The sequence below is a fragment of the Nelumbo lutea genome, chromosome 8 (genome assembly GCF_056320005.1).
Source record: "Nelumbo lutea isolate HS-2025 chromosome 8, American lotus-T2T, whole genome shotgun sequence".
Classification (NCBI taxonomy): Eukaryota; Viridiplantae; Streptophyta; class Magnoliopsida; order Proteales; family Nelumbonaceae; genus Nelumbo; species Nelumbo lutea.
The window spans coordinates 46,153,833-46,167,556 of NC_142691.1; positions in this window are offsets into that span (position 1 = coordinate 46,153,833).

Genomic DNA, 13,724 nt, shown 5'->3' on the forward strand with positions numbered 1-13,724 from the left:
GGGTCCAGTAGATAGTATAGTTTCAGTGTGGTCAGAAAGAAGATCATCTTGTCTTGCCATCGGCTGAAATTTGCACCATCGAACTGATCTAGTCGAACAAGATCTTGGTTCATCATCTTGATTGAAGTCATGCTTGTTTCCGCCTCCATTGCAAAATAACGTTCTAAAATTGTTGGGGAAATAGGGTCACTGTAACTTTGGAGGAGAAGTTTTGAGGCGCGTCTGAAAACACTGTCTTTAGAACGTTATTTTCCCCCACTCAGTTTCACTGAGTTTGTTGTTGGGTTACAAGCAAATCTGTTCCCAGGATACAACAGAGCCTTGGGCGAGAATCTGCAACCAGCAAAGTTGAAGAGTCTCAAGAGAAACATTCTGTGAGATTGTAGCAGACCAAACTGAGAGAGAGAGAGAGAGAGTGAATTTCGAAATTCTGTGTTTTGGAGTCTGATTCATGCTCCTTAAATAATTTGTGAAGAGGTATGAAGAAAATGTAGGTGTTGGTTTAGAAAAAGGCACCTTGAACAGTCACAATTTCAAACATTGTGATTGTTTAAAAAGTAGTTAACAGTTAGTGATTGTTAACTTTGAATTATGCCTCTTGATCACACCCGATTGAATCATGACCATTGATCTCATCAATGGTGATCAACGGTCAGCAATGCACCAAAACCAAAGCCGCCCATCGCGAACCACGTGAAGTGCAAGCAAAGTGCACCTCTAAAGCGCCTCATTGTGCCGCACACACGGGAGAGAGTTTTTTTTTTATTGCAAAATTGTACAACTGCATGTGGTTTTCAACACTCTACCACCAAAACCATACAATTGCATGATACTGAAAAATTTATAACAACCAATCAACCGGTATCAGGTTTTGATCAACCAATCCCCATCCAGGAAGAGCTTTGACCAACTAGGATCATATTTTATGTTTTATTTTCCAATCTTTTGAATAGAGGATACTTTGGACTGGTATTAAATGGGCATGTGTAGATAATGGAGTCTTTCATTCAAAATGCTAGGGCTATGTTTCAAGTTGCATGTAGGGAACATTTATACAGCTCTAGAGGGGATAATGTTGGAACGAGTCCGGATCTCCTATACAATTCTTCCTGAAGAGATTTTTATACATTAAATTAGAGAGTGCTATATCAACATTCTCTCATGCTTAAATTTCACATGTATGATAGTAGTAACAGACGTTTCAAATGTCCTCTCATTATATTTTTAATATATTAAAATTTTAAATCAAATAAAAAATATGAATTAGGGTTTTTTCATCTTATTTTATTCAAATAAAAAATAAGAATTTACAGAGCTGAAACTGAAACTAATCAGAAGAAACCACCAATAAGAATTCTGACTTCCGACTTCCAAATTTGAATGCCTGAAGCTGAGACCACTCTCTAACTTTTACACGATTATCAACTGGAATTGTGTTCTATCACTTGATGTTACTAAGAAGGTATGTTTGCTCTTGTCGAGTCCAATCCTCCACAGGTCTATTTCGAGTGCAACATGTCACCACAGGGAACAAACAATCGAGCTATATGTGAGATTCTTGAATGGAAGTCTGGCTCTACTAACCCAGACATTGCAGATATTTATATACCTGTGCCTAGGGCGTCATCAATGATCAAGACATGAAGTTGGGTTCAGACGGGCATTTGAGAGTTTGAGACGATAGAATATTGGAATTTTTTTATGTTGATAAAATCCTAGGTTATTTGTCTAAAAATATCACAGGTTGACTCATTGACCCGGAGAATGGTTCAAGCTCTAGGTTGGACTTTAAAACCGTTTTCTGTTCTTTAGTACAAGTAGAAATTTCTACAATTTTGGATCATATCCGACCTGTATCGATTTTCAGTGTTACTAGCCCATAGAGATCATAAGGAGGTGGCTAAATGGATGGATTGAGTTGGATTGGATGCGTGTGGGAGACCAACCGATCAACCAACCACCTATATTCATTAATAATCCATATTTCCAACATGTAAATGGATGGGAAGTTGGAACTGGACCTAACCTATGAAAGTAATGATTTCAGGCCAAAGCCTCCTCCAGTCAAACATGTGGCCCTCCTCCATTCAGATACATGTCATTTTATAGATTTAGATAAAATAAATACGTGTCGGATAATTTTTGCTATGATAAGTGGATAGAAAAAGCAACTTTGGCTTCTCCTTGTTCTTGTGGTTATAGATGGAACTAAGAGGCTCTGTGGTAATGGCTGAAGTGGATGAGCTAAATGATTTATTGATTTTTATTTTAGTGGATAAAATAATCCTACAACTCGACTAAGTTCTATCCCAACTAAGATTACATGAATCCTGTTCCACCATTCTACTCTATTCAGTGTAGTAAAGAAAATAATTAAATGACAAAATACTTGAGGGTACAGCAGTCAATTCAACTTCAGCTTCATCCATTAAGGAGCTCACAACCTCCTTAATAACTTGTTCATTATAAGACAGAAACAAGTCATTCAATTCAGCCACTTCAGCTATTTCAAACTTCCCCTAAAGTTTGATGTAAACTGCCATGATTCATTGTTTACTGTAATGGTTTTGCTTCGGCAGGTTCAGGAGAATTTAGAATTTGTGGATCATGCACAAAACTTGTTTGGCCAGATTGAAAATAGTAATGGAATTGTCCTGTCAGGAGATGTATTGACATCTTTGAACAGTGAAATTTGTCATCAAAGTGGATCATTTGCATCAGTAAGTTTTGCCTGGAATTTCCTTTTCCAATTCTGAGAACATCAAATCCATGCATAATGATAACTGAAAAGAGTTAACACGTAAAGCTGATCTTCATTGATTTTCTCTCAATATTCCCCTTTTACTTTGGAGTTGTACAGTAGCAGGACAACTCCCTTTATTAGCAACTCATTTCATCACAATTCTGTAAAGGTGAGGCCAAATTACTGACAGGCAGGTTACTAATACATGCTCATATGCTACATGTGTGTATTTCCCAAGAATATATGGAGGAAGAAGGGAAGTTCTTGTACATAGATAGGTGTGCTTGATTTTCTCTGTGGTTTTTGCAGGAGTTTTTGATGGTGTCCTTGAGCTTCTTGTTCGTGATGGGAGAAGTCTCCCTGAAGCTGTAATGATGATGATACCTGAAGCATGGCAAAATGACCAGAATATGGATCCAGATAGAAAGGCCTTGTATGAATACTCCTCAGCTCTTATGGAGCCATGGTTCATCTTTGCATCCATTTGAGAGAGGATTCAATCAAGGAACATAACTTTGAGAGGAGGCAACAAACCGCAAGTGTTTTGACTTTTGAGAATGGATGATCAAATTTGTATTAGAGATTAATGTATCAATTTGAAACTAAGATTATTAATTTGTGATTCAAATGTATTAAATCTTTTGGTAGAAAGATATTTTGAATGGAAAATGGATCTTTTAAATTGCATTTATATTGATTTTTTGTATTTCATTCAAATTTAGATGAATGTTGACAAAACAAACTATGGAAATAGACCATTCTTATTCCGATTTCGAAATATTTTGATTCTGATTCCAATTCCAATTCCAATTATGAAGCAATTGGACCTTTAATCTTTAACTCAGCCCTCCTAGGTAAGGGTGTCAATGGACCGGTTTTGGATTGGACCCCGTCCAGCCCAAAATCAATTTGGATGGATTGGATGGACCAACAAGACATAATGGATTGGACCAATCTGGTCCAAAAGATTTATTAGATTGGATTGGACTTGGTCTGTCCATAATAAATTTATACTAGCGGAGGGGGGCTGGAATGGAACCATTGACCCATCGACCCATTGATCTGGTACCCGGCCAAAAACCATTAAATTGGTCAATGACCCATTGACCTGAGTGGTCGAACCATCGACCCGTTGACCCATTCAATGTTTTTTGGCCATTTTTTATTTTTTTAATTGGGAACCATCTAGGCAACCGACCTGAAAACAGAATCATTGAATCGTTCAACGACTCATTGACCCAGGCGATCGAAACACTGACCCAATCAATGGTTTTTGGTCTTTTTTTATTTTTTAATTTATGTTGTCAGAATGGGCCATCTGTTCAAACCGAATAGTCGAATTGTCAACCCAAAAACCGGTGGATAGAACGGTTCTGTTTTCAAGTCGTATGAGTCACATGCTCAAATGACATAACACATATGGTACTACTTAATGAACTTCACATATTCAATTTTTTGCCGATAATTTTTATTGTCAAAATAGGTTGTCCGTTTTTTTATTTTTTTAATTGGGAACTATCTAGGCAACCAGTTCCGTTTTACCCCAATCCTGATCCCTAGCCAAAAACCGTTGAATCGGTCAATGACCCATTGACCCGAGTGGTCAAACCGTCAACCCATTGACCCGTTCAATGGTTTTTGGCCATTTTTATTTTTTTTTTTTTTTTGTTGTTATAACGGATCGTCCGTTCGAACCAGATGATCGAATTGTTGACCCGAAAACCTGTGGCTAGAATGGTTCCATTTTCGGATTGTATGAGTCATACACTCGAATGACATAACATCATGGTTTTTAAAACCATCCTAGAAACCGAATAGGTCAAGGGGTCCGGTTACTGGGTCTAACGGTCAGCTCGTTCTGACAAAAAAATTAAAAAAACTATAAAAAATAAAAAATGGTAAAAAATGTTCGAACAATTCTATATCTAGTTATTAACAACATTTGTAATAACTATTATATATTTATATAATTAGATAATTATATATATCTAATTATCTTATATATATATCTATTAATAGGAATGGGTTGCTCTCACGTGGGAATCTACTCGCATGATTAGATTCCATTCCTTGCACGGAGAGAGCACCCCTATATATATATATATATATATATATATATATATATATATATATAAGATTAGATTGGGTTGGATTAAGCCAAATCTAGTCCATTGCTATAAGATAAGAATATATGTGTCAATGGACTAAGTTAGGGTTGAAAACTTGAAATCAATTGAAATCAATTGAAATCAAAATGAATTTGAATAGATTCGAGGGTCTAGACATTGAATTGGACCTGTTCAAAAAATTCATTGGATTGGATTGGACCTGGTCCATTTATAATGGACTCACTTTGGACAGGATCGGATTGGACAAAATCCAGTCCAATTGACACCCCTACTTAGGGGTGTAAATAGTATTCAAAAATCCGGTTTTGAATTCGATATTCGATATAATCAAATCAAATTTGGATAATTCGAATATCTAATTGATCGAATTTGAATGCCCTATTCATACTGAATAGTTAATCGGATTCGAATTCGGATATGATCTATTTTGATTAGATAAATATCCGAATTCGATCGACTATTTAATTCTTATATATAATATATAAAATATTTTATATAATAATTAAGTTATATAAATAATTTATATCAATAAAATATTTATTTTATATATTTATTAATTATCTAAAATAATTAATTAATCGAATTTGAATCAAATCGAATATTCAAATATTTAATTAGATTCAAATTCGGATATTAATTTTCAATATCCGTTGGATTTCGAATCGAATTCGAATATCGGATTGTCTAATTGGATTCGAATTCAGATATTGCCTAATCCAATTCAAATTCGATCCCTTTACACCCCTACCCTTACTCCTAGGTGCTTGATAGCTTGAGAGGGCAATTACTTTGGCTGAAATGCAATGAACAAAATTGAGCATTAGAAATGATACTGGGTTCAACCAAGTTTTTCAAAACCGAGCCAAACAATGAACTAGTCAGTGGTCCAGTTCCCGGGTCAAATTGTTCGAACGATCAGTCCATTTTGACAAAAAAGTGAAAAAAAATTAAAAAAATAAAAAACGGCCAAACCTGTCGAATGATTCAAATGGTTCAACCGCCCAGGTCAGTGGTTTGCTGACCAAATCAACGTGTTTTTGGCAAAAGTCCAGTTTTGGGAAAAAGTGAAATCGATCACCTGACCAGTTCCCGGTTTTTCCAGTTTGACCATCCGTTCTGGTCCGGTTTTGAAAACCATGGGTTCAATGTATTTTGTTGGTGTCTATCTACCAAAAAATCAGCTCGTGTCTTTCTACCAAAAAACGCAAGGTGGATAATTTAACGTGGGAAGCCTTCCAACTTTTGCTCTTTCCATGTTTTCCACCCATCCTCTCTCCTGTGTATATGTGTTCTGTTATATGTATAATGAAAGGATGAGAGATTCATCATATGGATGGCCGAACTCTACAAGAAGGTTGGGCAAAATTACAAAAATTTCTTTTCTCCCATCTGGGGATCGCATTCTCTAATTTAGAAAATTGCATTTTCAAGATTCATTCTTGAATCCAAAACCATACCAGATCTGAAACCAAAAGAGAGGAGAGGGATATACATGATACGAAGTAGTAGTAACTCCCAAAAAAGGTGTTCATGCCCAAGGAGAAGACTAAAACCTGCTTCCACTAAAGATGACACAATGTGTGATGAAGCAAAATCAGCATGATGGCTCTTTAGCAAGAGCTAGGAATCTTAAGCAATAATCGAATAGGGGCTGGTGAGCACGACTTTATATTGTTTCTTCAACCAAGAAAAAATACCAAGAAATTTTGTTGATCAATTCCACAAGTGGAGATCGAACTGGGTAGGGATGGCAAGAATAGGAGAGAATTCTACAGATTGTTGTGTGTTAAAACTGAGGAATTCGCCCCTATTTATAGTCTTCTTTGGATCAACCTCCTAATCTAATTAGGAGAGAGTCTCTTGATCCAAATTTGATATATGGAGTTGGACTCTTGAATGGATAAGACTTATCTTATCCTTCAGCTAATCCTAATCAGATTATAAATCATATCTTGCCCCTTTTAATTAACTAAATTAAGCCTAGTTCGAATTGGGCTTTAGGCCCATTAAGCTTATGTGATCACTTACTCCTTAACCTACTGCTCAGTTGGCTCTCTTTGTATGGCGTGGGACCCTTACATCAATCTACACATCAGCCACATGGGTTCAGCCTAGCCTTTGTTACAAGGCTAGGCCAAATTCACTGTAAACCCCTGAGTCCAATCACCATGGGCTCTTAATGGGCCCAACATTTACATGAAATTGTTCTTGAATCTAGCCACCTTATGAAAATGCAAGAACTGTGGGCAGATGCAAGATTATCCAATTAGGTATTGCCCTCAATGGTCTTACACTTAACCTCTCAGCCCATAATGATAAAATACTATCCGACAAGAGATGACCTCTCCCTTGGTTGCAAGGTACAACGCTGCACTCTCTACTCACATGGATCCCATGAATTAAAACATTTTGTTAACATTTTGAAACCATAATATATATATATATATATATATATATATATATATATGTGTGTGTGTGTGTGTGTGTGTATGTGTCTATATAAATATATTTTGCAAAATAAATTTCAACGTTTGAATTCAATTGCCGACAGTTTTGGTTTCCATCAGAGAGAGTGCAATCCCCGGTCATTCACTTTGTTCGACAAAGGGGTTGATCCTGTCACTATGTTCATCCACTCAGATGAATTCTCGGATTATCCCAACATACCCAGGTTTTGACCCCCTCTAAGGATCTCATTGATTGGCATATCAAAGACAGTTCAATTCGACACTTAGTGCAATACTATCCGACAAGAGATGACCTCTCCCTTGGTTGCAAGGTACAACGCTGCACTCTCTACTCACATGGATCCCATGAATTAAAACATTTTGTTAACATTTTGAAACCATAATATATATATATATATATATATATATATATATATATATATATATATATATAATATATATATATATATATATATATATGTGTGTGTGTGTGTGTGTGTGTGTATGTGTCTATATAAATATATTTTGCAAAATAAATTTCAACGTTTGAATTCAATTGCCGACAGTTTTGGTTTCCATCAGAGAGAGTGCAATCCCCGGTCATTCACTTTGTTCGACAAAGGGGTTGATCCTGTCACTATGTTCATCCACTCAGATGAATTCTCGGATTATCCCAACATACCCAGGTTTTGACCCCCTCTAAGGATCTCATTGATTGGCATATCAAAGACAGTTCAATTCGACACTTAGTGCAATACCATAATCGAGTATTGGGGTTAGGTGTAACATTTTAGTTTTTCCCATCTATCTCCAAGGTCTAAAGCAATACTGGAATTTGGTCGTTCAAGGTTTTAAGAAAACTTCCACTGCATGTACCTTAGGTTTCACCCTAGTAGCTGAGACAAGCCACACCCCAACCAACTTGGCTACACATCAGTGTCAGCCTTGGCAGGATAAATCTCTCTAGATCTATCCAATGGTTGTAAAGATTCTAAACTAACACGGGTCTCATAAGTGTCCAATTTAAGAGTATTACATAGAAACATACCACAATGACATGAGTCAATTATGTACTTTATTCTTTTACAATAAATGTCAAAAGATACATCAATCTGATTGGAGCTAAGGGCACAACTATCTAACATATAAACCAGCACAGGATTGCAGTCGAAGCTTGATAAGCATGGACGTCATTCCACGATATCATCAAAAAGTGCTACTGCACTATGGGACAATGGATTGCTTCTTGCTAAGATTAATTGGAGAAGGAGTGTGGAATATTCCTGTGATAGAGAGTGAAGGAGATGAATAGCCTCTTGGATGCTAATTGAAGGCATTATGGATTTATGATTTCAAGAGGAGAAGTTCGACCAGAAGAGGGAACTGGGAAGAAGATAAGAATGTAATGGAGTATTCAGTTAGTAGATAAGTTAAAACACTTTTAAATTTTAATTAACATATAAAAAACCAATTATTGGTTACTTAAATAAACTCGATAACTGTTGTATACATGGAAACAGTACATGTTTTAGATATGATATGGTTTTCCATATCATAGTTGGACCCTCTTTGTTTATATTTGCATATCATCCTTAGCGTTTTAGAACCCACTATCCTATTAGGAGAGAGTCTGGTACACTTGGGCCAACGGAACTAGGCACCCAATGAGGCCATCACCAACTTGAGAAGCCCATATGGGTGGAGGTTTGAAGACTAGTGACCTTAGCCATGAATTTAGATGTCACACCCCAAGCCCATGCGCATCATTTGTTTGCTAACCTAGATTCCAGGGTTACCCACCTCGGTGTGATACCTTTACATAATCAATCTTAGAGGACCCTATTAGGAGTGAAAAAAAGAGGAAAAGGGGTAAATCCAAAATTCAAAAAAAAAAATACAAAATGCAAAAAAAAAGGAAAATCCAAAATCCAAAAAAATAAAAAATACAAAACACAAAAAAGGAAAAATCCAAGAAAAAATACAAAAAATAAAAATAAAGGGAAATTTCCATAATAAAAAAAAAGGGGAAATAAAAATAATAATAATAAAAATATAAAAATATACAAAAGACAAAAAGGGGAGAAAATTCAAGAGTAAAAGAAAAAGGGAAAAGAAAAGCCAAAAGAAGGGGAACTAGAAAATCAAAAAACCCAAAAAAAATGGGAAGTCCAAAAAAAAAAGAGAATCCCAAAAGATAAAAGTGGAAAATTCAAAAACCCAAAAAATTATGGGAAAAGGAAAATCCAAAATAAGAAATAAAAATGTAAGGAAAATAAGAAAAGAAAAATAAATCCAAAATATAAAAAATGGGAAAGTCCAAATCCAAAAAAATACAAAACAAGGGAAACATAAAATCCATAAAAAAGGAGAAAAGCCAAAATTCAAAAAAAAGGGGGATCCAATGTGCAAAAAAGAGAGAAAATACAAAAAAAAAAAAAGAGAAAAATTAAAATACAAAAAAATGAAAAAATTCAATTTCCAAAAAAAAGTACAAAAAGGGAAGATGGAAAAAATGACAGAAAATCCAAAATAAAAAAAAAAAGAAGGGAAAGGACAAAATAGAAAAGAGAGAGAGAGAGAGAGAGAGAGAGAGAGAGAGAGAGAGAGAGAGAGAAAGGAAAAAATCAAAATGAAAAAAAAAAGAAGAATAAAAGTATGAAATACAAAAAAGTGCAAGATAAAAGAAAGGGAAATTTGAAATTAACATAAAAAAGAAGGTAAAAGGAATCAAATTCAAATAGCAAAAACAAAAGAAAATTACAGAAAATGAGAGTATGATGTCTATTAAACTAGTGGGAATTAAAAAATAAATAAAAAATGAAAGCAAAGTAAATAATGGTTGATAAAAACCATGAGAAAGGATCATAAAAATAAAAAAAAATCAAAAAGAAAACAAGAAAAATGAGAAAATAATAAAATAAAAAAAGGAAGAAAAAAAACAAGAACAAGCAAAAAAAAAACAATAAAAATGAAACAATAATAAAGATAGATCTCTTTGCATAATTTAGTTATGATTATCTTGAATGAAGTTGGTGTGTTTGTTGTTATCATGTTTGTTTCCCCTCTTAAATTCCGTAGGGTGAGAAGTCCTTTTCTTAAGCTTGTGATAATTCAAATAAATCTAAATAGAGTTTTTCCTCAATTTTAGTGTGTTTCAAAAATGGTTTATTCTTTTATGTTTTCACGACAAAAGTCCACTTTGTTTGCATCACATTGCATTTTGCATTCATTCAGCCTAGTAAAATATAGTAGCATTTAGCAACTTTTCCAGCCATCTGGCAAGCTTGAGTTGTTGTCCTAAATTGCCCTTACCAGGTACCCTTGATTGGAATCTAATAAATTCACTTGTCAACTTAGTTCCTTAGCTCTCACCCTCCCATCACTCCCCTTGAGTTCAGTGAGTAGATAACCAATTCATAGTAGCCTACCCTCCTCATGGGTGGCCAACCCACTCCGAACCTCATGCATATTTCTTCATCTGTCCAGGTGTTCATCCCATCTGATTTTGAACTAGGGGCAGGATGGTTTTACCATTGTTTTCTCAACGTTTAGTTGGCATCGCACAGTTTTTGTATAAATTTAGCATTTTGCATAACAATCTTAGTGGCCTTAGGCAAAGCCTCCCATTACATAACCCTTAGCAGTTTTTTCATTCCCTTTTAATGGTCCAATTAATAAAAGCCAAGAAAGTAAAAACAATTAAAAAAGAAGAAAACTGCTAATCACATTTCTAAATTAGAGAGTTTCTTCATGACCATGGCATCTAGTTCCAAAAAGGTTTAGACATTGGACTCAGAGAGTATCTTACCATCAAAGTCAAACAACCCTAGCGAGTTGCAGATTTGCTTTGGCCAAGACCATTCCAAATCTGCTTCCTTAGAGTTCAAATAAAAAATATTTCATGATTGTCATAAGATGTCAAGACCTCATATTGATCTTCCTCTTTGACACGTAATACAAAATCTTTTTGACAGTGGAGCTCCTTTACCTTAGAGACATATCGCTATTTTTGGTATCTTGGTTTTATCCTCTTTTTCCTTATGTTCTATAGTTAAAGTCGTAAATAACCTGAACTATGCTCGGTCTGATCCCTCATGAGAGGTAGGTAGGTAGCCTAGGCAGTGACGCTTGGGTTCGACTAGGATAATAAAATAAAAAAAAAAGTCTCATAATCATGTGAATTTCATGATCAATCATCATTTTTTTTCAAATAATCTTTTCTAGTCTTAGACTCCTCCTTACCCATTGAACAACCTTAGGTTGCCTCCCTTACAGGTTTTGTCTCACCTTAGCCACACATTCATTGCATCATTTTCTCGCATTTCATTCATGCCACCAATGGCACGCACATGTATATGCAATTTTCGTTTTTTCCATTACTCTATCGCACACATACTTTATTCATTATTCGAAGCCTGAAGCTTCAAAGAGGGGAGAGAAAATGTCAAAGGAACAAGAACAAGATAAAGCTAACCCAAAGGTTCTGGACATGCTATCATTGCCTTATAATAATGAAAATGTCTTCATTTTTTTTCATCATCTCATTCCACAATTTGCATAATAAGTTTAGTTTCCTTGGTTTGATGCTTTGAATCTTGCTTAGAGATTCCCTTTTTATCATTTTGATATTAAAGCAATAAATTTTAATGAGGGAACTCCCCAACTTGGAAAGAGATAAAGCCACCACTTCCTTTCAAGAGGAATGGATGAGTAAATATCAAGGGCATAACTTTGTGAATAATGATTGCCAATTAAATGTCCATTGATAGAAATTTCGAAGGAAAGGGGGTAACCCTATCAACCCAAAATTCTAGTATCCATTCACAGCCATGTCCATAGATAAGTCCATCATTGATAGCTCAAACTGAGGCAGTCATAAGGTTGAAGTCTTTGTGATGGTGTATGCATACATTTTGATCTATTTCTTGAGCCAGCATAAAATGTAAGTGTCGTATTTACCTAGTGCTTTGCTGATGAATCTAGGAAAGGACTGGAGGCCATTGCCGGTCATTTTTTGTTCCTTACCATTGTCAATACCACTAGTTAGCCCATCGAGTTGATTTCATTAGACCTTTTCTTTGTTAAACCGATCAAATTCCTAAGATGGTTCTTTCCCAAGGGCTAGAAAAATTAAAAAAAAAAGAAAAAAAAATAAAAAAAATAAAAAAAAGAAGGGAAAAAGAATCACTTTCATTTGGGTAATCTCAGAATGTTCTGATCTTAAAGATGCCACATGACATAAGTACCCTTGAGTTAGTGGAACTCAAATTGGGCTCGACATGTAGTTCTTTCCTATGGGTTGTACATTCGATGGAAAATTGATGGGAGGCCCTCTTTTGGCTGATTGCCTTATCCTTTTTCGTCAAACCCCTTTTATTATTCATTTCGCTAGTTACCCCTTTGAGCCTTTTTAGGAACCATTCCTTCAAATAAACCCTCTTATGAGGTAGATGTCATATGTTTAATTGTGTGAGAATCTCAACAAGTTTTTTTTTAGGGAAAAGAAACAAGAAAAAGAAATTTTAGGGAAGAGTGAAAATAAAAGAAGAAAAAAAGAGGAAAATGAGGCACCAAAGAAGAATTAGGGCAACTGGTCGCTATAAGAATGAAGAGAGAAGCAAACAAGAAAAAAAAAACTGGGGTAGATGTATGATCAAACCAATGAGATATTGTTCCATAGTGACATCCTCTCGGTTTTTATTTTAACCTTACCCATATATCATCATATAATAAAGTCCTCCTTGATCACCTAAGTGCATGACCCATATTATTAAAAGACATGAAGAGCATTTTATTGAGAAAAAAAGAGAGTAAAAGAGCATAATTTTGAATAAAGCCTTATAAATTGATTTAAGCATCCTATACCCATCATAGTTTAAGTTTCTTGAGCTTTTTATCCCTTGTTTCAGAACCCTTGTCCAAGGCTACGTTTTGTCCTAGTTAGAACTCCTCTTCGATCCTTGAGAAATTGGTAACTAGCACTAGATAAACCTAAGTGTACTGGAAAAAAAAAGAAAAAAAAATAAAAAAAGAGAAAAAAAATAAGATAAAGAGTCGAGTCTGAAGATCCCCTAAAAACTAGGGGTAAAATAGTCCAATGAAAAATCTCTTCATCAAAAGTTGAATACCAAAGAACATGAAGTAATCAATCATTCGAAGTGTAGTAAGAGTACCAATCAGCCTGGTTTGAGCAAATTTAGTTTCATCCCATTGTTTATGTTTTTAAGATTTAAATGTGTTGATCATTCCGTTCCGATGAGGAAGTTGCTACTTTGTCTCTTATCCAAGTCTGGCAAGAATCCTCAAATTTGGCTACTTTTGAGTATCCATTATTTTGAATCATATGAATGTGGCATTTTGCATATCATCTCTTATGTATTGGGATTTTCAATCACACCTCAATTT